Raw genomic sequence first — 24,169 nt, 5'->3', positions numbered from 1 at the left:
GGTTTTGTTTATAAATTGTATATTTTGTAAATAGTATTAAATCTGTAGGGTTGGACTGCCATTTTCTTTTGATTGTTTTCTCTTGTTTTCACATTAGGGAGTTACGGTTAGCGACTGTCTTTTGGTTTGTTTATTTCTATCAGGCTAGCTAGCACTTTCTGTGGGAAATGGCTTATTTTGTTTATTATGTTGGCCTTGGTTCGCCCTGAGTTGTAGTGTCATGTTTTGTTTGACACTTTCTTTCGTTTAAAATAAATATCATTCTGTTGGAACATCTCGACCCTGGATTTTGGTTTGGGGATCGGAGAGGGAACATGCTAATTTATCTTTGTATGTTGCACCCTGACCCCCTATACAGGGGCGTAACAGACCAGTACAGTTATAGTACTTTGTACTTTGCCACATTTATCTTCTTCTTAGCAAGTGTCATGCATTCTGCTTCTCCAGCGTTTTTAAGAGCTGTTGATGATGTCAAATGCAGCTTACGGCCACACCGCTCTCTAAGCACCTGATCTCTTCCGATCTCGGCAGCCAAATAGAGCCGGGCCTGGTTAGTACTTGGTAGGAAGACCGCCTGGGAATACCACGTGCTGTAAGCTTCTTTGCTTGGGTTTACGGGCAGCACAAGCTGGTGTTACTGCCTATTTATTCATAGAAATTGTTCTATATTTTCATCAAATTTTGTTCTTTCATTGCTGTTTTGCTACTTTGTTGGTTTGCCAACCATCGTGCTTCATTACTAGTAGACCATGTTACGGTCCTGGCCATATGTGTTGTTTTTATTTTCTTGTTCTTATAGGTGCCCTGCCTGATTGGCCGGATTGGGGGGCAGTACAGGAAGCTGATTGGTCCATCCTACACTTGCTGGAGTTTTAAAAGTACGGTTCCCAACAGCTAGCGAGGCTCTTTCTGGCATCAGCACCTGTTTGCTGTTCTTGGTTTCCAAACCTTATTTAGCATTTTTGAATTGTTAGGTTTTGTGCCGTGGTTTTGTTTATAAATTGTATATTTTGTAAATAGTATTAAATCTGTAGGGGTGAACTGCCATTTTCTTTGGACTGTTTTCACATTAGGGAGTTAGGGTTAGCGACTGTCTTTTGGTTTGTTTATTTCTATCAGGCTAGCTAGCACTTTCTGTGGGAAATGGCTTATTTTGTTTATTATGTTGGCCTTGGTTCGCCCTGAGTTGTAGTGTCATGTTTTGTTTGACACTTTCTTTCGTTTAAAATAAATATCATTCTGTTGGAACATCTCGATCCTGGATTTTGGTTTGGGGATCGGAGAGGGAACATGCTAATTTGTCTTTGTATGTTGCACCCTGACCCCCTAGACAGGGGCGTAACAGACCAGTACAGTTATAGTACTTTGTACTTTGCCACATTTATCTTCTTCTTAGCAAGTGTCATGCATTCTGCTTCTCCAGCGTTTTTAAGAGCTGTTGATGATGTCAAATGCAGCTTACGGCCACACTGCTCTCTAAGCGCCCGATCTCGTCCGATCTCGGCAGCCAAATGGAGCCGGGCCTGGTTAGTACTTGGTAGGAAGACCGCCTGGGAATACCAGGTGCTGTAAGCTTTTTTGCTTGGGTTTACGGGCAGCACAAGCTGGTGTTACTGCCTATTTATTCATAGAAATTGTTCTATATTTTCATCAAATTTTGTTCTTTCATTGCTGTTTTGCTACTTTATTGGTTTGTCAACCATCGTGCTTCATTACTAGTAGACCATGTTACGGTCCTGGCCATATGTGTTGTTTTTATTTTGTTGTTCTTATAGGTGCCCTGCCTGATTGGCCGGATTTGGGGGAAGTACAGGAAGCTGATTGGTCCATCCTACACTTCCTGGAGTTTTAAAAGTACGGTTCCCAACAGCTAGCGAGGCTCTTTCTGGCATCAGCACCTGTTTGCTGTTCTAGGTTTCCAAACCTTATTTAGCATTTTTGAATTGTTAGGTTTTGTGCCGTGGTTTTGTTTATAAATTGTATATTTTGTAAATAGTATTAAATCTGTAGGGGTGAACTGCAATTTTCTTTGGACTGTTTTCACATTAGGGAGTTAGGGTTAGCGACTGTCTTTTGGTTTGTTTATTTCTATCAGGCTAGCTAGCACTTTCTGTGGGAAATGGCTTATTTTGTTTATTATGATGGCCTTGGTTCGCCCTGAGTTGTAGTGTCATGTTTTGTTTGACACTTTCTTTCGTTTAAAATAAATATCATTCTGTTGGAATATATCGATCCTGGATTTTGGTTTGGGGATCGGAGAGGGAACATGCTAATTTATCTTTGTATGTTGCACCCTGACCCCCTAGACAAGGGCGTAACAGACCAGTACAGTTATAGTACTTTGTACTTTGCCACATTTATCTTCTTCTTAGCAAGTGTCATGCATTCTGCTTCTCCAGCGTTTTTAAGAGCTGTTGATGATGTCAAATGCAGCTTACGGCCACACCGCTCTCTAAGCGGCCGATCTCGTCCGATCTCGGCAGCCAAATAGAGCCGGGCCTGGTTAGTACTTGGTAGGAAGACCGCCTGGGAATACCAGGTGCTGTAAGCTTTTTTGCTTGGGTTTACGGGCAGCACAAGCTGGTGTTACTGCCTATTTATTCATAGAAATTGTTCTATATTTTCATCAAATTTTGTTCTCTCATTGCTGTTTTGCTACTTTATTGGTTTGTCAACCATCGTGCTTCATTACTAGTAGACCATGTTACGGTCCTGGCCATATGTGTTGTTTTTATTTTGTTGTTCTTATAGGTGCCCTGCCTGATTGGCCGGATTTGGGGGAAGTACAGGAAGCTGATTGGTCCATCCTACGCTTCCTGGAGTTTTAAAAGTACGGTTCCCAACAGCTAGCGAGGCTCTTTCTGGCAGCAGCACCTGTTTGCTGTTCTTGCTTTCCAAACCTTATTTAGAATTTTTGAATTGTTAGGTTTTGTGCCGTGGTTTTGTTTATAAATTGTATATTTTGTAAATAGTATTAAATCTGTAGGGGTGGACTGCCATTTTCTTTTGATTGTTTTCTCTTGTTTTCACATTAGGGAGTTAGGGTTAGCGACTGTCTTTTGGTTTGTTTATTTCTATCAGGCTAGCTAGCACTTTCTGTGGGAAATGGCTTATTTTGTTTATTATGTTGGCCTTGGTTCGCCCTGAGTTGTAGTGTCATGTTTTGTTTGACACTTTCTTTCGTTTAAAATAAATATCATTCTGTTGGAACATCTCGACCCTGGATTTTGGTTTGGGGATCGGAGAGGGAACATGCTAATTTATCTTTGTATGTTGCACCCTGACCCCCTAGACAGGGGCGTAACAGACCAGTACAGTTATAGTACTTTGTACTTTGCCACATTTATCTTCTTCTTAGCAAGTGTCATGCATTCTGCTTCTCTAGCGTTTTTAAGAGCTGTTGATGATGTCAAATGCAGCTTACGGCCACACCGCTCTCTAAGCGCCCGATCTCGTCCGATCTCGGCAGCCAAATAGAGCCGGGCCTGGTTAGTACTTGGTAGGAAGACCGCCTGGGAATACCAGGTGCTGTAAGCTTTTTTGCTTGGGTTTACGGGCAGCACAAGCTGGTGTTACTGCCTATTTATTCATAGAAATTGTTCTATATTTTCATCAAATTTTGTTCTCTCATTGCTGTTTTGCTACTTTATTGGTTTGTCAACCATCGTGCTTCATTACTAGTAGACCATGTTACGGTCCTGGCCATATGTGTTGTTTTTATTTTGTTGTTCTTATAGGTGCCCTGCCTGATTGGCCGGATTTGGGGGAAGTACAGGAAGCTGATTGGTCCATCCTACACTTCCTGGAGTTTTAAAGTACGGTTCCCAACAGCTAGCGAGGCTCTTTCTGGCAGCAGCACCTGTTTGCTGTTCTTGCTTTCCAAACCTTATTTAGCATTTTTGAATTGTTAGGTTTTGTGCCGTGGTTTTGTTTATAAATTGTATATTTTGTAAATAGTATTAAATCTGTAGGGGTGGACTGCCATTTTCTTTTGATTGTTTTCACATTAGGGAGTTAGGGTTAGCGACTGTCTTTTGGTTTGTTTATTTCTATCAGGCTAGCTAGCACTTTCTGTGGGAAATGGCTTATTTTGTTTATTATGTTGGCCTTGGTTCGCCCTGAGTTGTAGTGTCATGTTTTGTTTGACACTTTCTTTCGTTTAAAATAAATATCATTCTGTTGGAACATCTCGATCCTGGATTTTGGTTTGGGGATCGGAGAGGGAACATGCTAATTTGTCTTTGTATGTTGCACCCTGACCCCCTAGACAGGGGCGTAACAGACCAGTACAGTTATAGTACTTTGTACTTTGCCACATTTATCTTCTTCTTAGCAAGTGTCATGCATTCTGCTTCTCCAGCGTTTTTAAGAGCTGTTGATGATGTCAAATGCAGCTTACGGCCACACTGCTCTCTAAGCGCCCGATCTCGTCCGATCTCGGCAGCCAAATGGAGCCGGGCCTGGTTAGTACTTGGTAGGAAGACCGCCTGGGAATACCAGGTGCTGTAAGCTTTTTTGCTTGGGTTTACGGGCAGCACAAGCTGGTGTTACTGCCTATTTATTCATAGAAATTGTTCTATATTTTCATCAAATTTTGTTCTTTCATTGCTGTTTTGCTACTTTATTGGTTTGTCAACCATCGTGCTTCATTACTAGTAGACCATGTTACGGTCCTGGCCATATGTGTTGTTTTTATTTTGTTGTTCTTATAGGTGCCCTGCCTGATTGGCCGGATTTGGGGGAAGTACAGGAAGCTGATTGGTCCATCCTACACTTCCTGGAGTTTTAAAAGTACGGTTCCCAACAGCTAGCGAGGTTCTTTCTGGCATCAGCACCTGTTTGCTGTTCTTGGTTTCCAAACCTTATTTAGCATTTTTGAATTGTTAGGTTTTGTGCCGTGGTTTTGTTTATAAATTGTATATTTTGTAAATAGTATTAAATCTGTAGGGGTGAACTGCAATTTTCTTTGGACTGTTTTCACATTAGGGAGTTAGGGTTAGCGACTGTCTTTTGGTTTGTTTATTTCTATCAGGCTAGCTAGCACTTTCTGTGGGAAATGGCTTATTTTGTTTATTATGATGGCCTTGGTTCGCCCTGAGTTGTAGTGTCATGTTTTGTTTGACACTTTCTTTCGTTTAAAATAAATATCATTCTGTTGGAATATATCGATCCTGGATTTTGGTTTGGGGATCGGAGAGGGAACATGCTAATTTATCTTTGTATGTTGCACCCTGACCCCCTAGACAAGGGCGTAACAGACCAGTACAGTTATAGTACTTTGTACTTTGCCACATTTATCTTCTTCTTAGCAAGTGTCATGCATTCTGCTACTCCAGCGTTTTTAAGAGCTGTTGATGATGTCAAATGCAGATTACGGCCACACCGCTCTCTAAGAGCCCGATCTCGTCCGATCTCGGCAGCCAAATGGAGCCGGGCCTGGTTAGTACTTGGTAGGAAGACCGCCTGGGAATACCAGGTGCTGTAAGCTTTTTTGCTTGGGTTTACGGGCAGCACAAGCTGGTGTTACTGCCTATTTATTCATAGAAATTGTTCTATATTTTCATCAAATTTTGTTCTTTCATTGCTGTTTTGCTACTTTATTGGTTTGTCAACCATCGTGCTTCATTACTAGTAGACCATGTTACGGTCCTGGCCATATGTGTTGTTTTTATTTTGTTGTTCTTATAGGTGCCCTGCCTGATTGGCCGGATTTGGGGGAAGTACAGGAAGCTGATTGGTCCATCCTACACTTCCTGGAGTTTTAAAAGTACGGTTCCCAACAGCTAGCGAGGCTCTTTCTGGCAGCAGCACCTGTTTGCTGTTCTTGGTTTCCAAACTTTATTTAGCATTTTTGAATTGTTAGGTTTTGTGCCGTGGTTTTGTTTATAAATTGTATATTTTGTAAATAGTATTAAATCTGTAGGGGTGGACTGCCATTTTCTTTTGATTGTTTTCTCTTGTTTTCACATTAGTGAGTTAGGGTTAGCGACTGTCTTTTGGTTTGTTTATTTCTATCAGGCTAGCTAGCACTTTCTGTGGGAAATGGCTTATTTTGTTTGTTATGTTGGCCTTGGTTCACCCTGAGTTGTAGTGTCATGTTTTGTTTGACACTTTCTTTCGTTTAAAATAAATATCATTCTGTTGGAACATCTCAATCCTGGATTTTGGTTTGGGGATCGGAGAGGGAACATGCTAATTTGTCTTTGTATGTTGCACCCTGACCCCCTAGACAGGGGCGTAACAGACCAGTACAGTTATAGTACTTTGTACTTTGCCACATTTATCTTCTTCTTAGCAAGTGTCATGCATTCTGCTTCTCTAGCGTTTTTAAGAGCTGTTGATGATGTCAAATGCAGCTTACGGCCACACCGCTCTCTAAGCGCCCGATCTCGTCCGATCTCGGCAGCCAAATAGAGCCGGGCCTGGTTAGTACTTGGTAGGAAGACCGCCTGGGAATACCAGGTGCTGTAAGCTTTTTTGCTTGGGTTTACGGGCAGCACAAGCTGGTGTTACTGCCTATTTATTCATAGAAATTGTTCTATATTTTCATCAAATTTTGTTCTCTCATTGCTGTTTTGCTACTTTATTGGTTTGTCAACCATCGTGCTTCATTACTAGTAGACCATGTTACGGTCCTGGCCATATGTGTTGTTTTTATTTTGTTGTTCTTATAGGTGCCCTGCCTGATTGGCCGGATTTGGGGGAAGTACAGGAAGCTGATTGGTCCATCCTACACTTCCTGGAGTTTTAAAAGTACGGTTCCCAACAGCTAGCGAGGCTCTTTCTGGCAGCAGCACCTGTTTGCTGTTCTTGCTTTCCAAACCTTATTTAGCATTTTTGAATTGTTAGGTTTTGTGCCGTGGTTTTGTTTATAAATTGTATATTTTGTAAATAGTATTAAATCTGTAGGGGTGGACTGCCATTTTCTTTTGATTGTTTTCACATTAGGGAGTTAGGGTTAGCGACTGTCTTTTGGTTTGTTTATTTCTAACAGGCTAGCTAGCACTTTCTGTGGGAAATGGCTTATTTTGTTTATTATGTTGGCCTTGGTTCGCCCTGAGTTGTAGTGTCATGTTTTGTTTGACACTTTCTTTCGTTTAAAATAAATATCATTCTGTTGGAACATCTCGATCCTGGATTTTGGTTTGGGGATCGGAGAGGGAACATGCTAATTTGTCTTTGTATGTTGCACCCTGACCCCCTAGACAGGGGCGTAACAGACCAGTACAGTTATAGTACTTTGTACTTTGCCACATTTATCTTCTTCTTAGCAAGTGTCATGCATTCTGCTTCTCCAGCGTTTTTAAGAGCTGTTGATGATGTCAAATGCAGCTTACGGCCACACTGCTCTCTAAGCGCCCGATCTCGTCCGATCTCGGCAGCCAAATGGAGCCGGGCCTGGTTAGTACTTGGTAGGAAGACCGCCTGGGAATACCAGGTGCTGTAAGCTTTTTTGCTTGGGTTTACGGGCAGCACAAGCTGGTGTTACTGCCTATTTATTCATAGAAATTGTTCTATATTTTCATCAAATTTTTTTCTTTCATTGCTGTTTTGCTACTTTATTGGTTTGTCAACCATCGTGCTTCATTACTAGTAGACCATGTTACGGTCCTGGCCATATGTGTTGTTTTTATTTTGTTGTTCTTATAGGTGCCCTGCCTGATTGGCCGGATTTGGGGGAAGTACAGGAAGCTGATTGGTCCATCCTACACTTCCTGGAGTTTTAAAAGTACGGTTCCCAACAGCTAGCGAGGTTCTTTCTGGCATCAGCACCTGTTTGCTGTTCTTGGTTTCCAAACCTTATTTAGCATTTTTGAATTGTTAGGTTTTGTGCCGTGGTTTTGTTTATAAATTGTATATTTTGTAAATAGTATTAAATCTGTAGGGGTGGACTGCCATTTTCTTTTGATTGTTTTCTCTTGTTTTCACATTAGTGAGTTAGGGTTAGCGACTGTCTTTTGGTTTGTTTAATTCTATCAGGCTAGCTAGCACTTTCTGTGGGAAATGGCTTATTTTGTTTGTTATGTTGGCCTTGGTTCACCCTGAGTTGTAGTGTCATGTTTTGTTTGACACTTTCTTTCGTTTAAAATAAATATCATTCTGTTGGAACATCTCAATCCTGGATTTTGGTTTGGGGATCGGAGAGGGAACATGCTAATTTGTCTTTGTATGTTGCACCCTGACCCCCTAGACAGGGGCGTAACAGACCAGTACAGTTATAGTACTTTGTACTTTGCCACATTTATCTTCTTCTTAGCAAGTGTCATGCATTCTGCTTCTCTAGCGTTTTTAAGAGCTGTTGATGATGTCAAATGCAGCTTACGGCCACACCGCTCTCTAAGCGGCCGATCTCGTCCGATCTCGGCAGCCAAATAGAGCCGGGCCTGGTTAGTACTTGGTAGGAAGACCGCCTGGGAATACCAGGTGCTGTAAGCTTTTTTGCTTGGGTTTACGGGCAGCACAAGCTGGTGTTACTGCCTATTTATTCATAGAAATTGTTCTATATTTTCATCAAATTTTGTTCTCTCATTGCTGTTTTGCTACTTTATTGGTTTGTCAACCATCGTGCTTCATTACTAGTAGACCATGTTACGGTCCTGGCCATATGTGTTGTTTTTATTTTGTTGTTCTTATAGGTGCCCTGCCTGATTGGCCGGATTTGGGGGAAGTACAGGAAGCTGATTGGTCCATCCTACACTTCCTGGAGTTTTAAAAGTACGGTTCCCAACAGCTAGCGAGGCTCTTTCTGGCAGCAGCACCTGTTTGCTGTTCTTGCTTTCCAAACCTTATTTAGCATTTTTGAATTGTTAGGTTTTGTGCCGTGGTTTTGTTTATAAATTGTATATTTTGTAAATAGTATTAAATCTGTAGGGGTGGACTGCCATTTTCTTTTGATTGTTTTCACATTAGGGAGTTAGGGTTAGCGACTGTCTTTTGGTTTGTTTATTTCTATCAGGCTAGCTAGCACTTTCTGTGGGAAATGGCTTATTTTGTTTATTATGTTGGCCTTGGTTCGCCCTGAGTTGTAGTGTCATGTTTTGTTTGACACTTTCTTTCGTTTAAAATAAATATCATTCTGTTGGAACATCTCGATCCTGGATTTTGGTTTGGGGATCGGAGAGGGAACATGCTAATTTGTCTTTGTATGTTGCACCCTGACCCCCTAGACAGGGGCGTAACAGACCAGTACAGTTATAGTACTTTGTACTTTGCCACATTTATCTTCTTCTTAGCAAGTGTCATGCATTCTGCTTCTCCAGCGTTTTTAAGAGCTGTTGATGATGTCAAATGCAGCTTACGGCCACACTGCTCTCTAAGCGCCCGATCTCGTCCGATCTCGGCAGCCAAATGGAGCCGGGCCTGGTTAGTACTTGGTAGGAAGACCGCCTGGGAATACCAGGTGCTGTAAGCTTTTTTGCTTGGGTTTACGGGCAGCACAAGCTGGTGTTACTGCCTATTTATTCATAGAAATTGTTCTATATTTTCATCAAATTTTTTTCTTTCATTGCTGTTTTGCTACTTTATTGGTTTGTCAACCATCGTGCTTCATTACTAGTAGACCATGTTACGGTCCTGGCCATATGTGTTGTTTTTATTTTGTTGTTCTTATAGGTGCCCTGCCTGATTGGCCGGATTTGGGGGAAGTACAGGAAGCTGATTGGTCCATCCTACACTTCCTGGAGTTTTAAAAGTACGGTTCCCAACAGCTAGCGAGGTTCTTTCTGGCATCAGCACCTGTTTGCTGTTCTTGGTTTCCAAACCTTATTTAGCATTTTTGAATTGTTAGGTTTTGTGCCGTGGTTTTGTTTATAAATTGTATATTTTGTAAATAGTATTAAATCTGTAGGGGTGGACTGCCATTTTCTTTTGATTGTTTTCTCTTGTTTTCACATTAGTGAGTTAGGGTTAGCGACTGTCTTTTAGTTTGTTTATTTCTATCAGGCTAGCTAGCACTTTCTGTGGGAAATGGCTTATTTTGTTTATTATGTTGGCCTTGGTTCACCCTGAGTTGTAGTGTCATGTTTTGTTTGACACTTTCTTTCGTTTAAAATAAATATCATTCTGTTGGAACATCTCGATCCTGGATTTTGGTTTGGGGATCGGAGAGGGAACATGCTAATTTGTCTTTGTATGTTGCACCCTGACCCCCTAGACAGGGGCGTAACAGACCAGTACAGTTATAGTACTTTGTACTTTGCCACATTTATCTTCTTCTTAGCAAGTATCATGCATTCTGCTTCTCCAGCGTTTTTAAGAGCTGTTGATGATGTCAAATGCAGCTTACGGCCACACCGCTCTCTAAGCGGCCGATCTCGTCCGATCTCGGCAGCCAAATAGAGCCGGGCCTGGTTAGTACTTGGTAGGAAGACCGCCTGGGAATACCAGGTGCTGTAAGCTTTTTTGCTTGGGTTTACGGGCAGCACAAGCTGGTGTTACTGCCTATTTATTCATAGAAATTGTTCTATATTTTCATCAAATTTTGTTCTCTCATTGCTGTTTTGCTACTTTATTGGTTTGTCAACCATCGTGCTTCATTACTAGTAGACCATGTTACGGTCCTGGCCATATGTGTTGTTTTTATTTTGTTGTTCTTATAGGTGCCCTGCCTGATTGGCCGGATTTGGGAGAAGTACAGGAAGCTGATTGGTCCATCCTACACTTCCTGGAGTTTTAAAAGTACGGTTCCCAACAGCTAGCGAGGCTCTTTCTGGCAGCAGCACCTGTTTGCTGTTCTTGCTTTCCAAACCTTATTTAGCATTTTTGAATTGTTAGGTTTTGTGCCGTGGTTTTGTTTATAAATTGTATATTTTGTAAATAGTATTAAATCTGTAGGGGTGAACAGCCATTTTCTTTTGATTGTTTTCTCTTGTTTTCACATTAGGGAGTTAGGGTTAGCGACTGTCTTTTGGTTTGTTTATTTCTATCAGGCTAGCTAGCACTTTCTGTGGGAAATGGCTTATTTTGTTTATTATGTTGGCCTTGGTTCGCCCTGAGTTGTAGTGTCATGTTTTGTTTGACACTTTCTTTCGTTTAAAATAAATATCATTCTGTTGGAACATCTCGATCCTGGATTTTGGTTTGGGGATCGGAGAGGGAACATGCTAATTTATCTTTGTATGTTGCACCCTGACCCCCTAGACAGGGGCGTAACAGACCAGTACAGTTATAGTACTTTGTACTTTGCCACATTTATGTTCTTCTTAGCAAGTGTCATGCATTCTGCTTCTCCAGCGTTTTTAAGAGCTGTTGATGATGTCAAATGCAGCTTACGGCCACACCGCTCTCTAAGCGCCCGATCTCGTCCGATCTCGGCAGCCAAATAGGGCCGGGCCTTGTTAGTACTTGGTAGGAAGACCGCCTGGGAATACCAGGTGCTGTAAGCTTTTTTGCTTGGGTTTACGGGCAGCACAAGCTGGTGTTACTGCCTATTTATTCATAGAAATTGTTCTATATTTTCATCAAATTTTGTTCTCTCATTGCTGTTTTGTTACTTTATTGGTTTGTCAACCATCGTGCTTCATTACTAGTAGACCATGTTACGGTCCTGGCCATATGTGTTGTTTTTATTTTGTTGTTCTTATAGGTGCCCTGCCTGATTGGCCGGATTTGGGGGAAGTACAGGAAGCTGATTGGTCCATCCTACACTTGCTGGAGTTTTAAAAGTACGGTTCCCAACAGCTAGCGAGGCTCTTTCTGGCATCAGCACCTGTTTGCTGTTCTTGGTTTCCAAACCTTATTTAGCATTTTTGAATTGTTAGGCTTTGTGCCGTGGTTTTGTTTATAAATTGTGTATTTTGTAAATAGTATTAAATCTGTAGGGGTGGACTGCCATTTTCTTTTGATTGTTTTCTCTTGTTTTCACATTAGGGAGTTAGGGTTAGCGACTGTCTTTTGGTTTGTTTATTTCTATCAGGCTAGCTAGCACTTTCTGTGGGAAATGGCTTATTTTGTTTATTATGTTGGCCTTGGTTCGCCCTGAGTTGTAGTGTCATGTTTTGTTTGACACTTTCTTTCGTTTAAAATAAATATCATTCTGTTGGAACATCTCGACCCTGGATTTTGGTTTGGGGATCGGAGAGGGAACATGCTAATTTATCTTTGTATGTTGCACCCTGACCCCCTAGACAGGGGCGTAACAGACCAGTACAGTTATAGTACTTTGTACTTTGCCACATTTATCTTCTTCTTAGCAAGTGTCATGCATTCTGCTTCTATAGCGTTTTTAAGAGCTGTTGATGATGTCAAATGCAGCTTACGGCCACACCGCTCTCTAAGCGCCCGATCTCGTCCGATCTCGGCAGCCAAATAGAGCCGGGCCTGGTTAGTACTTGGTAGGAAGACCGCCTGGGAATACCAGGTGCTGTAAGCTTTTTTGCTTGGGTTTACGGGCAGCACAAGCTGGTGTTACTGCCTATTTATTCATAGAAATTGTTCTATATTTTCATCAAATTTTGTTCTCTCATTGCTGTTTTGCTACTTTATTGGTTTGTCAACCATCGTGCTTCATTACTAGTAGACCATGTTACGGTCCTGGCCATATGTGTTGTTTTTATTTTGTTGTTCTTATACGTGCCCTGCCTGATTGGCCGGATTTGGGGGAAGTACAGGAAGCTGATTGGTCCATCCTACACTTCCTGGAGTTTTAAAAGTACGGTTCCCAACAGCTAGCGAGGCTCTTTCTGGCAGCAGCACCTGTTTGCTGTTCTTGCTTTCCAAACCTTATTTAGCATTTTTGAATTGTTAGGTTTTGTGCCGTGGTTTTGTTTATAAATTGTATATTTTGTAAATAGTATTAAATCTGTAGGGGTGGACTGCCATTTTCTTTTGATTGTTTTCTCTTGTTTTCACATTAGGGAGTTAGGGTCAGCGACTGTCTTTTGGTTTGTTTATTTCTATCAGGCTAGCTAGCACTTTCTGTGGGAAATGGCTTATTTTGTTTATTATGTTGGCCTTGGTTCGCCCTGAGTTGTAGTGTCATGTTTTGTTTGACACTTTCTTTCGTTTAAAATAAATATCATTCTGTTGGAACATCTCGACCCTGGATTTTGGTTTGGGGATCGGAGAGGGAACATGCTAATTTATCTTTGTATGTTGCACCCTGACCCCCTAGACAGGGGCGTAACAGACCATTACAGTTATAGTACTTTGTACTTTGCCACATTTATCTTCTTCTTAGCAAGTGTCATGCATTCTGCTTCTCTAGCGTTTTTAAGAGCTGTTGATGATGTCAAATGCAGCTTACGGCCACACCGCTCTCTAAGCGCCCGATCTCGTCCGATCTCGGCAGCCAATTAGAGCCGGGCCTGGTTAGTACTTGGTAGGAAGACCGCCTGGGAATACCAGGTGCTGTAAGCTTTTTTGCTTGGGTTTACGGGCAGCACAAGCTGGTGTTACTGCCTATTTATTCATAGAAATTGTTCTATATTTTCATCAAATTTTGTTCTCTCATTGCTGTTTTGCTACTTTATTGGTTTGTCAACCATCGTGCTTCATTACTAGTAGACCATGTTACGGTCCTGGCCATATGTGTTGTTTTTATTTTGTTGTTCTTATAGGTGCCCTGCCTGATTGGCCGGATTTGGGGGAAGTACAGGAAGCTGATTGGTCCATCCTACACTTCCTGGAGTTTTAAAAGTACGGTTCCCAACAGCTAGCGAGGCTCTTTCTGGCAGCAGCACCTGTTTGCTGTTCTTGCTTTCCAAACCTTATTTAGCATTTTTGAATTGTTAGGTTTTGTGCCGTGGTTTTGTTTATAAATTGTATATTTTGTAAATAGTATTAAATCTGTAGGGGTGGACTGCCATTTTCTTTTGATTGTTTTCACATTAGGGAGTTAGGGTTAGCGACTGTCTTTTGGTTTGTTTATTTCTATCAGGCTAGCTAGCACTTTCTGTGGGAAATGGCTTATTTTGTTTATTATGTTGGCCTTGGTTCGCCCTGAGTTGTAGTGTCATGTTTTGTTTGACACTTTCTTTCGTTTAAAATAAATATCATTCTGTTGGAACATCTCGATCCTGGATTTTGGTTTGGGGATCGGAGAGGGAACATGCTAATTTATCTTTGTATGTTGCACCCTGACCCCCTAGACAGGGGCGTAACAGACCAGTACAGTTATAGTACTTTGTACTTTGCCACATTTATCTTCTTCTTAGCAAGTGTCATGCATTCTGCTTCTCCAGCGTTTTTAAGAGCTGTTGATGATGTCAAATGCAGCTTACGGCCACACCCCTCTCTAAGCGCCCGATCTCGTCCGATCTCGGCAGCCAAATAGAGCCGGGCCTGGTTAGTACTTGGTAGGAAGACCGCCTGGGAATACCAGGTGCTGTAAGCTTTTTTGCTTGGGTTTACGGGCAGCACAAGCTGGTGTTACTGCCTATTTATTCATAGAAATTGTTCTATATTTTCATCAAATTTTGTTCTTTCATTGCTGTTTTGCTACTTTATTGGTTTGCCAACCATCGTGCCTAATTACTAGTAGACCATGTTACGGTCCTGGCCATATGTGTTGTTTTTTTTTCTTGTTCTTATAGGTGCCCTGCCTGATTGGCCGGATTGGGGGGCAGTACAGGAAGCTGATTGGTCCATCCTACACTTGCTGGAGTTTTAAAAGTACGGTTCCCAACAGCTAGCGAGGCTCTTTCTGGCATCAGCACCTGTTTGCTGTTCTTGGTTTCCAAACCTTATTTAGCATTTTTGAATTGTTAGGTTTTGTGCCGTGGTTTTGTTTATAAATTGTATATTTTGTAAATAGTATTAAATCTGTAGGGGTGAACTGCCATTTTCTTTGGACTGTTTTCACATTAGGGAGTTAGGGTTAGCGACTGTCTTTTGGTTTGTTTATTTCTATCAGGCTAGCTAGCACTTTCTGTGGGAAATGGATTATTTTGTTTATTATGTTGGCCTTGGTTCGCCCTGAGTTGTAGTGTCATGTTTTGTTTGACACTTTCTTTCGTTTAAAATAAATATCATTCTGTTGGAACATCTCGATCCTGGATTTTGGTTTGGGGATCGGAGAGGGAACATGCTAATTTATCTTTGTATGTTGCACCCTGACCCCCTAGACAGGGGCGTAACAGAGCAGTACAGTTATAGTACTTTGTACTTTGCCACATTTATGTTCTTCTTAGCAAGTGTCATGCATTCTGCTTCTCCAGCGTTTTTAAGAGCTGTTGATGATGTCAAATGCAGCTTACGGCCACACCGCTCTCTAAGCGCCCGATCTCGTCCGATCTCGGCAGCCAAATAGGGCCGGGCCTTGTTAGTACTTGGTAGGAAGACCGCCTGGGAATACCAGGTGCTGTAAGCTTTTTTGCTTGGGTTTACGGGCAGCACAAGCTGGTGTTACTGCCTATTTATTCATAGAAATTGTTCTATATTTTCATCAAATTTTGTTCTCTCATTGCTGTTTTGTTACTTTATTGGTTTGTCAACCATCGTGCTTCATTACTAGTAGACCATGTTACGGTCCTGGCCATATGTGTTGTTTTTATTTTGTTGTTCTTATAGGTGCCCTGCCTGATTGGCCGGATTTGGGGGAAGTACAGGAAGCTGATTGGTCCATCCTACACTTGCTGGAGTTTTAAAAGTACGGTTCCCAACAGCTAGCGAGGCTCTTTCTGGCATCAGCACCTGTTTGCTGTTCTTGGTTTCCAAACCTTATTTAGCATTTTTGAATTGTTAGGTTTTGTGCCGTGGTTTTGTTTATAAATTGTATATTTTGTAAATAGTATTAAATCTGTAGGGGTGGACTGCCATTTTCTTTTGATTGTTTTCTCTTGTTTTCACATTAGTGAGTTAGGGTTAGCGACTGTCTTTTAGTTTGTTTATTTCTATCAGGCTAGCTAGCACTTTCTGTGGGAAATGGCTTATTTTGTTTATTATGTTGGCCTTGGTTCACCCTGAGTTGTAGTGTCATGTTTTGTTTGACACTTTCTTTCGTTTAAAATAAATATCATTCTGTTGGAACATCTCGATCCTGGATTTTGGTTTGGGGATCGGAGAGGGAACATGCTAATTTGTCTTTGTATGTTGCACCCTGACCCCCTAGACAGGGGCGTAACAGACCAGTACAGTTATAGTACTTTGTACTTTGCCACATTTATCTTCTTCTTAGCAAGTATCATGCATTCTGCTTCTCCAGCGTTTTTAAGAGCTGTTGATGATGTCAAATGCAGCTTACGGCCACACCGCTCTCTAAGCGGCCGATCTCGTCCGATCTCGGCAGCCAAATAGAGCCGGGCCTGGTTAGTACTTGGTAGGAAGACCGCCTGGGAATACCAGGTGCTGTAAGCTTTTTTGCTTGGGTTTACGGGCAGCACAAGCTGGTGTTACTGCCTATTTATTCATAGAAATTGTTCTATATTTTCATCAAATTTTGTTCTCTCATTGCTGTTTTGCTACTTTATTGGTTTGTCAACCATCGTGCTTCATTACTAGTAGACCATGTTACGGTCCTGGCCATATGTGTTGTTTTTATTTTGTTGTTCTTATAGGTGCCCTGCCTGATTGGCCGGATTTGGGAGAAGTACAGGAAGCTGATTGGTCCATCCTACACTTCCTGGAGTTTTAAAAGTACGGTTCCCAACAGCTAGCGAGGCTCTTTCTGGCAGCAGCACCTGTTTGCTGTTCTTGCTTTCCAAACCTTATTTAGCATTTTTGAATTGTTAGGTTTTGTGCCGTGGTTTTGTTTATAAATTGTATATTTTGTAAATAGTATTAAATCTGTAGGGGTGAACAGCCATTTTCTTTTGATTGTTTTCTCTTGTTTTCACATTAGGGAGTTAGGGTTAGCGACTGTCTTTTGGTTTGTTTATTTCTATCAGGCTAGCTAGCACTTTCTGTGGGAAATGGCTTATTTTGTTTATTATGTTGGCCTTGGTTCGCCCTGAGTTGTAGTGTCATGTTTTGTTTGACACTTTCTTTCGTTTAAAATAAATATCATTCTGTTGGAACATCTCGATCCTGGATTTTGGTTTGGGGATCGGAGAGGGAACATGCTAATTTATCTTTGTATGTTGCACCCTGACCCCCTAGACAGGGGCGTAACAGACCAGTACAGTTATAGTACTTTGTACTTTGCCACATTTATGTTCTTCTTAGCAAGTGTCATGCATTCTGCTTCTCCAGCGTTTTTAAGAGCTGTTGATGATGTCAAATGCAGCTTACGGCCACACCGCTCTCTAAGCGCCCGATCTCGTCCGATCTCGGCAGCCAAATAGGGCCGGGCCTTGTTAGTACTTGGTAGGAAGACCGCCTGGGAATACCAGGTGCTGTAAGCTTTTTTGCTTGGGTTTACGGGCAGCACAAGCTGGTGTTACTGCCTATTTATTCATAGAAATTGTTCTATATTTTCATCAAATTTTGTTCTCTCATTGCTGTTTTGTTACTTTATTGGTTTGTCAACCATCGTGCTTCATTACTAGTAGACCATGTTACGGTCCTGGCCATATGTGTTGTTTTTATTTTGTTGTTCTTATAGGTGCCCTGCCTGATTGGCCGGATTTGGGGGAAGTACAGGAAGCTGATTGGTCCATCCTACACTTGCTGGAGTTTTAAAAGTACGGTTCCCAACAGCTAGCGAGGCTCTTTCTGGCATCAGCACCTGTTTGCTGTTCTTGGTTTCCAAACCTTATTTAGCATTTTTGAATTGTTAGGCTTTGTGCCGTGGTTTTGTTTATAAATTGTGTATTTTGTAAATAGTATTAAATCTGTAGGGGTGGACTGCCATTTTCTTTTGATTGTTTTCTCTTGTTTTCACATTAGGGAGTTAGGGTTAGCGACTGTCTTTTGGTTTGTTTATTTCTATCAGGCTAGCTAGCACTTTCTGTGGGAAATGGCTTATTTTGTTTATTATGTTGGCCTTGGTTCGCCCTGAGTTGTAGTGTCATGTTTTGTTTGACACTTTCTTTCGTTTAAAATAAATATCATTCTGTTGGAACATCTCGACCCTGGATTTTGGTTTGGGGATCGGAGAGGGAACATGCTAATTTATCTTTGTATGTTGCACCCTGACCCCCTAGACAGGGGCGTAACAGACCAGTACAGTTATAGTACTTTGTACTTTGCCACATTTATCTTCTTCTTAGCAAGTGTCATGCATTCTGCTTCTATAGCGTTTTTAAGAGCTGTTGATGATGTCAAATGCAGCTTACGGCCACACCGCTCTCTAAGCGCCCGATCTCGTCCGATCTCGGCAGCCAAATAGAGCCGGGCCTGGTTAGTACTTGGTAGGAAGACCGCCTGGGAATACCAGGTGCTGTAAGCTTTTTTGCTTGGGTTTACGGGCAGCACAAGCTGGTGTTACTGCCTATTTATTCATAGAAATTGTTCTATATTTTCATCAAATTTTGTTCTCTCATTGCTGTTTTGCTACTTTATTGGTTTGTCAACCATCGTGCTTCATTACTAGTAGACCATGTTACGGTCCTGGCCATATGTGTTGTTTTTATTTTGTTGTTCTTATACGTGCCCTGCCTGATTGGCCGGATTTGGGGGAAGTACAGGAAGCTGATTGGTCCATCCTACACTTCCTGGAGTTTTAAAAGTACGGTTCCCAACAGCTAGCGAGGCTCTTTCTGGCAGCAGCACCTGTTTGCTGTTCTTGCTTTCCAAACCTTATTTAGCATTTTTGAATTGTTAGGTTTTGTGCCGTGGTTTTGTTTATAAATTGTATATTTTGTAAATAGTATTAAATCTGTAGGGGTGGACTGCCATTTTCTTTTGATTGTTTTCTCTTGTTTTCACATTAGGGAGTTAGGGTCAGCGACTGTCTTTTGGTTTGTTTATTTCTATCAGGCTAGCTAGCACTTTCTGTGGGAAATGGCTTATTTTGTTTATTATGTTGGCCTTGGTTCGCCCTGAGTTGTAGTGTCATGTTTTGTTTGACACTTTCTTTCGTTTAAAATAAATATCATTCTGTTGGAACATCTCGACCCTGGATTTTGGTTTGGGGATCGGAGAGGGAACATGCTAATTTATCTTTGTATGTTGCACCCTGACCCCCTAGACAGGGGCGTAACAGACCATTACAGTTATAGTACTTTGTACTTTGCCACATTTATCTTCTTCTTAGCAAGTGTCATGCATTCTGCTTCTCTAGCGTTTTTAAGAGCTGTTGATGATGTCAAATGCAGCTTACGGCCACACCGCTCTCTAAGCGCCCGATCTCGTCCGATCTCGGCAGCCAATTAGAGCCGGGCCTGGTTAGTACTTGGTAGGAAGACCGCCTGGGAATACCAGGTGCTGTAAGCTTTTTTGCTTGGGTTTACGGGCAGCACAAGCTGGTGTTACTGCCTATTTATTCATAGAAATTGTTCTATATTTTCATCAAATTTTGTTCTCTCATTGCTGTTTTGCTACTTTATTGGTTTGTCAACCATCGTGCTTCATTACTAGTAGACCATGTTACGGTCCTGGCCATATGTGTTGTTTTTATTTTGTTGTTCTTATAGGTGCCCTGCCTGATTGGCCGGATTTGGGGGAAGTACAGGAAGCTGATTGGTCCATCCTACACTTCCTGGAGTTTTAAAAGTACGGTTCCCAACAGCTAGCGAGGCTCTTTCTGGCAGCAGCACCTGTTTGCTGTTCTTGCTTTCCAAACCTTATTTAGCATTTTTGAATTGTTAGGTTTTGTGCCGTGGTTTTGTTTATAAATTGTATATTTTGTAAATAGTATTAAATCTGTAGGGGTGGACTGCCATTTTCTTTTGATTGTTTTCACATTAGGGAGTTAGGGTTAGCGACTGTCTTTTGGTTTGTTTATTTCTATCAGGCTAGCTAGCACTTTCTGTGGGAAATGGCTTATTTTGTTTATTATGTTGGCCTTGGTTCGCCCTGAGTTGTAGTGTCATGTTTTGTTTGACACTTTCTTTCGTTTAAAATAAATATCATTCTGTTGGAACATCTCGATCCTGGATTTTGGTTTGGGGATCGGAGAGGGAACATGCTAATTTATCTTTGTATGTTGCACCCTGACCCCCTAGACAGGGGCGTAACAGACCAGTACAGTTATAGTACTTTGTACTTTGCCACATTTATCTTCTTCTTAGCAAGTGTCATGCATTCTGCTTCTCCAGCGTTTTTAAGAGCTGTTGATGATGTCAAATGCAGCTTACGGCCACACCCCTCTCTAAGCGCCCGATCTCGTCCGATCTCGGCAGCCAAATAGAGCCGGGCCTGGTTAGTACTTGGTAGGAAGACCGCCTGGGAATACCAGGTGCTGTAAGCTTTTTTGCTTGGGTTTACGGGCAGCACAAGCTGGTGTTACTGCCTATTTATTCATAGAAATTGTTCTATATTTTCATCAAATTTTGTTCTTTCATTGCTGTTTTGCTACTTTATTGGTTTGCCAACCATCGTGCCTAATTACTAGTAGACCATGTTACGGTCCTGGCCATATGTGTTGTTTTTTTTTCTTGTTCTTATAGGTGCCCTGCCTGATTGGCCGGATTGGGGGGCAGTACAGGAAGCTGATTGGTCCATCCTACACTTGCTGGAGTTTTAAAAGTACGGTTCCCAACAGCTAGCGAGGCTCTTTCTGGCATCAGCACCTGTTTGCTGTTCTTGGTTTCCAAACCTTATTTAGCATTTTTGAATTGTTAGGTTTTGTGCCGTGGTTTTGTTTATAAATTGTATATTTTGTAAATAGTATTAAATCTGTAGGGGTGAACTGCCATTTTCTTTGGACTGTTTTCACATTAGGGAGTTAGGGTTAGCGACTGTCTTTTGGTTTGTTTATTTCTATCAGGCTAGCTAGCACTTTCTGTGGGAAATGGATTATTTTGTTTATTATGTTGGCCTTGGTTCGCCCTGAGTTGTAGTGTCATGTTTTGTTTGACACTTTCTTTCGTTTAAAATAAATATCATTCTGTTGGAACATCTCGATCCTGGATTTTGGTTTGGGGATCGGAGAGGGAACATGCTAATTTATCTTTGTATGTTGCACCCTGACCCCCTAGACAGGGGCGTAACAGAGCAGTACAGTTATAGTACTTTGTACTTTGCCACATTTATGTTCTTCTTAGCAAGTGTCATGCATTCTGCTTCTCCAGCGTTTTTAAGAGCTGTTGATGATGTCAAATGCAGCTTACGGCCACACCGCTCTCTAAGCGCCCGATCTCGTCCGATCTCGGCAGCCAAATAGGGCCGGGCCTTGTTAGTACTTGGTAGGAAGACCGCCTGGGAATACCAGGTGCTGTAAGCTTTTTTGCTTGGGTTTACGGGCAGCACAAGCTGGTGTTACTGCCTATTTATTCATAGAAATTGTTCTATATTTTCATCAAATTTTGTTCTCTCATTGCTGTTTTGTTACTTTATTGGTTTGTCAACCATCGTGCTTCATTACTAGTAGACCATGTTACGGTCCTGGCCATATGTGTTGTTTTTATTTTGTTGTTCTTATAGGTGCCCTGCCTGATTGGCCGGATTTGGGGGAAGTACAGGAAGCTGATTGGTCCATCCTACACTTGCTGGAGTTTTAAAAGTACGGTTCCCAACAGCTAGCGAGGCTCTTTCTGGCATCAGCACCTGTTTGCTGTTCTTGGTTTCCAAACCTTATTTAGCATTTTTGAATTGTTAGGCTTTGTGCCGTGGTTTTGTTTATAAATTGTGTATTTTGTAAATAGTATTAAATCTGTAGGGGTGGACTGCCATTTTCTTTTGATTGTTTTCTCTTGTTTTCACATTAGGGAGTTAGGGTTAGCGACTGTCTTTTGGTTTGTTTATTTCTATCAGGCTAGCTAGCACTTTCTGTGGGAAATGGCTTATTTTGTTTATTATGTTGGCCTTGGTTCGCCCTGAGTTGTAGTGTCATGTTTTGTTTGACACTTTCTTTCGTTTAAAATAAATATCATTCTGTTGGAACATCTCGACCCTGGATTTTGGTTTGGGGATCGGAGAGGGAACATGCTAATTTATCTTTGTATGTTGCACCCTGACCCCCTAGACAGGGGCGTAACAGACCAGTACAGTTATAGTACTTTGTACTTTGCCACATTTATCTTCTTCTTAGCAAGTGTCATGCATTCTGCTTCTCTAGCGTTTTTAAGAGCTGTTGATGATGTCAAATGCAGCTTACGGCCACACCGCTCTCTAAGCGCCCGATATCGTCCGATCTCGGCAGCCAAATGGAGCCGGGCCTGGTTAGTACTTGGTAGGAAGACCGCCTGGGAATACCAGGTGCTGTAAGCTTTTTTGCTTGGGTTTACGGGCAGCACAAGCTGGTGTTACTGCCTATTTATTCATAGAAATTGTTCTATATTTTCATCAAATTTTGTTCTTTCATTGCTGTTTTGCTACTTTATTGGTTTGTCAACCATCGTGCTTCATTACTAGTAGACCATGTTACGGTCCTGGCCATATGTCTTGTTTTTATTTTGTTGTTCTTATAGGTGCCCTGCCTGATTGGCCGGATTTGGGGGAAGTACAGGAAGCTGATTGGTCCATCCTACACTTCCTGGAGTTTTAAAAGTACGGTTCCCAACAGCTAGCGAGGCTCTTTCTGGCATCAGCACCTGTTTGCTGTTCTAGGTTTCCAAACCTTATTTAGCATTTTTGAATTGTTAGGTTTTGTGCCGTGGTTTTGTTTATAAATTGTATATTTTGTAAATAGTATTAAATCTGTAGGGGTGAACTGCAATTTTCTTTGGACTGTTTTCACATTAGGGAGTTAGGGTTAGCGACTGTCTTTTGGTTTGTTTATTTCTATCAGGCTAGCTAGCACTTTCTGTGGGAAATGGCTTATTTTGTTTATTATGATGGCCTTGGTTCGCCCTGAGTTGTAGTGTCATGTTTTGTTTGACACTTTCTTTCGTTTAAAATAAATATCATTCTGTTGGAATATATCGATCCTGGATTTTGGTTTGGGGATCGGAGAGGGAACATGCTAATTTATCTTTGTATGTTGCACCCTGACCCCCTAGACAAGGGCGTAACAGACCAGTACAGTTATAGTACTTTGTACTTTGCCACATTTATCTTCTTCTTAGCAAGTGTCATGCATTCTGCTACTCCAGCGTTTTTAAGAGCTGTTGATGATGTCAAATGCAGCTTACGGCCACACCGCTCTCTAAGCGCCTGATCTCGTCCGATCTCGGCAGCCAAATGGAGCCGGGCCTGGTTAGTACTTGGTAGGAAGACCGCCTGGGAATACCAGGTGCTGTAAGCTTTTTTGCTTGGGTTTACGGGCAGCACAAGCTGGTGTTACTGCCTATTTATTCATAGAAATTGTTCTATATTTTCATCAAATTTTGTTCTTTCATTGCTGTTTTGCTACTTTATTGGTTTGTCAACCATCGTGCTTCATTACTAGTAGACCATGTTACGGTCCTGGCCATATGTGTTGTTTTTATTTTGTTGTTCTTATAGGTGCCCTGCCTGATTGGCCGGATTTGGGGGAAGTACAGGAAGCTGATTGGTCCATCCTACACTTCCTGGAGTTTTAAAAGTACGGTTCCCAACAGCTAGCGAGGCTCTTTCTGGCAGCAGCACCTGTTTGCTGTTCTTGGTTTCCAAACTTTATTTAGCATTTTTGAATTGTTAGGTTTTGTGCCGTGGTTTTGTTTATAAATTGTATATTTTGTAAATAGTATTAAATCTGTAGGGGTGGACTGGCATTTTCTTTTGATTGTTTTCTCTTGTTTTCACATTAGTGAGTTAGGGTTAGCGACTGTCTTTTGGTTTGTTTATTTCTATCAGGCTAGCTAGCACTTTCTGTGGGAAATGGCTTATTTTGTTTATTATGTTGGCCTTGGTTCACCCTGAGTTGTAGTGTCATGTTTTGTTTGACACTTTCTTTCGTTTAAAATAAATATCATTCTGTTGGAACATCTCGATCCTGGATTTTGGTTTGGGGATCGGAGAGGGAACATGCTAATTTGTCTTTGTATGTTGCACCCTGACCCCCTAGACAGGGGCGTAACAGACCAGTACAGTTATAGTACTTTGTACTTTGCCACATTTATCTTCTTCTTAGCAAGTGTCATGCATTCTGCTTCTCCAGCGTTTTTAAGAGCTGTTGATGATGTCAAATGCAGCTTACGGCCACACCGCTCTCTAAGCGGCCGATCTCGTCCGATCTCGGCAGCCAAATAGAGCCGGGCCTGGTTAGTACTTGGTAGGAAGACCGCCTGGGAATACCAGGTGCTGTAAGCTTTTTTGCTTGGGTTTACGG

At 41.7% G+C, this 24,169-nt stretch overlaps 25 pseudogenes; all 25 read left to right on the top strand.

Moving 5' to 3' along the window:
- Positions 1–480: 480 nt before the first annotated feature.
- LOC137117408 (5S ribosomal RNA) lies at positions 481–599 on the top strand (annotated as a pseudogene).
- An 857-nt stretch (positions 600–1,456) lies between these two features.
- On the top strand, positions 1,457–1,575 carry LOC137117320 (5S ribosomal RNA; annotated as a pseudogene).
- An 857-nt stretch (positions 1,576–2,432) lies between these two features.
- LOC137117354 (5S ribosomal RNA) lies at positions 2,433–2,551 on the top strand (annotated as a pseudogene).
- Positions 2,552–3,418: 867 nt separating this feature from the next.
- Positions 3,419–3,537, top strand: LOC137117143 (5S ribosomal RNA; annotated as a pseudogene).
- An 856-nt stretch (positions 3,538–4,393) lies between these two features.
- On the top strand, positions 4,394–4,512 carry LOC137117319 (5S ribosomal RNA; annotated as a pseudogene).
- Positions 4,513–5,369: 857 nt separating this feature from the next.
- Positions 5,370–5,488, top strand: LOC137117419 (5S ribosomal RNA; annotated as a pseudogene).
- Positions 5,489–6,355: 867 nt separating this feature from the next.
- Positions 6,356–6,474, top strand: LOC137117142 (5S ribosomal RNA; annotated as a pseudogene).
- An 857-nt stretch (positions 6,475–7,331) lies between these two features.
- LOC137117318 (5S ribosomal RNA) lies at positions 7,332–7,450 on the top strand (annotated as a pseudogene).
- Positions 7,451–8,317: 867 nt separating this feature from the next.
- On the top strand, positions 8,318–8,436 carry LOC137117353 (5S ribosomal RNA; annotated as a pseudogene).
- Positions 8,437–9,293: 857 nt separating this feature from the next.
- Positions 9,294–9,412, top strand: LOC137117316 (5S ribosomal RNA; annotated as a pseudogene).
- Positions 9,413–10,279: 867 nt separating this feature from the next.
- Positions 10,280–10,398, top strand: LOC137117351 (5S ribosomal RNA; annotated as a pseudogene).
- Positions 10,399–11,265: 867 nt separating this feature from the next.
- LOC137117380 (5S ribosomal RNA) lies at positions 11,266–11,384 on the top strand (annotated as a pseudogene).
- An 867-nt stretch (positions 11,385–12,251) lies between these two features.
- LOC137117140 (5S ribosomal RNA) lies at positions 12,252–12,370 on the top strand (annotated as a pseudogene).
- Positions 12,371–13,237: 867 nt separating this feature from the next.
- LOC137117243 (5S ribosomal RNA) lies at positions 13,238–13,356 on the top strand (annotated as a pseudogene).
- An 857-nt stretch (positions 13,357–14,213) lies between these two features.
- On the top strand, positions 14,214–14,332 carry LOC137117231 (5S ribosomal RNA; annotated as a pseudogene).
- Positions 14,333–15,188: 856 nt separating this feature from the next.
- On the top strand, positions 15,189–15,307 carry LOC137117379 (5S ribosomal RNA; annotated as a pseudogene).
- An 867-nt stretch (positions 15,308–16,174) lies between these two features.
- Positions 16,175–16,293, top strand: LOC137117350 (5S ribosomal RNA; annotated as a pseudogene).
- An 867-nt stretch (positions 16,294–17,160) lies between these two features.
- Positions 17,161–17,279, top strand: LOC137117378 (5S ribosomal RNA; annotated as a pseudogene).
- An 867-nt stretch (positions 17,280–18,146) lies between these two features.
- Positions 18,147–18,265, top strand: LOC137117139 (5S ribosomal RNA; annotated as a pseudogene).
- Positions 18,266–19,132: 867 nt separating this feature from the next.
- On the top strand, positions 19,133–19,251 carry LOC137117242 (5S ribosomal RNA; annotated as a pseudogene).
- An 857-nt stretch (positions 19,252–20,108) lies between these two features.
- LOC137117230 (5S ribosomal RNA) lies at positions 20,109–20,227 on the top strand (annotated as a pseudogene).
- An 856-nt stretch (positions 20,228–21,083) lies between these two features.
- Positions 21,084–21,202, top strand: LOC137117377 (5S ribosomal RNA; annotated as a pseudogene).
- Positions 21,203–22,069: 867 nt separating this feature from the next.
- LOC137117407 (5S ribosomal RNA) lies at positions 22,070–22,188 on the top strand (annotated as a pseudogene).
- An 857-nt stretch (positions 22,189–23,045) lies between these two features.
- LOC137117286 (5S ribosomal RNA) lies at positions 23,046–23,164 on the top strand (annotated as a pseudogene).
- An 867-nt stretch (positions 23,165–24,031) lies between these two features.
- On the top strand, positions 24,032–24,150 carry LOC137117349 (5S ribosomal RNA; annotated as a pseudogene).
- The last annotated feature ends 19 nt before the right edge of the window (positions 24,151–24,169 follow it).

This window comes from Channa argus, unplaced genomic scaffold (genome assembly GCF_033026475.1).
Source record: "Channa argus isolate prfri unplaced genomic scaffold, Channa argus male v1.0 Contig034, whole genome shotgun sequence".
NCBI classification, from domain to species: Eukaryota; Metazoa; Chordata; class Actinopteri; order Anabantiformes; family Channidae; genus Channa; species Channa argus.
This window is presented reverse-complemented; position numbering and strand designations above follow the sequence as displayed.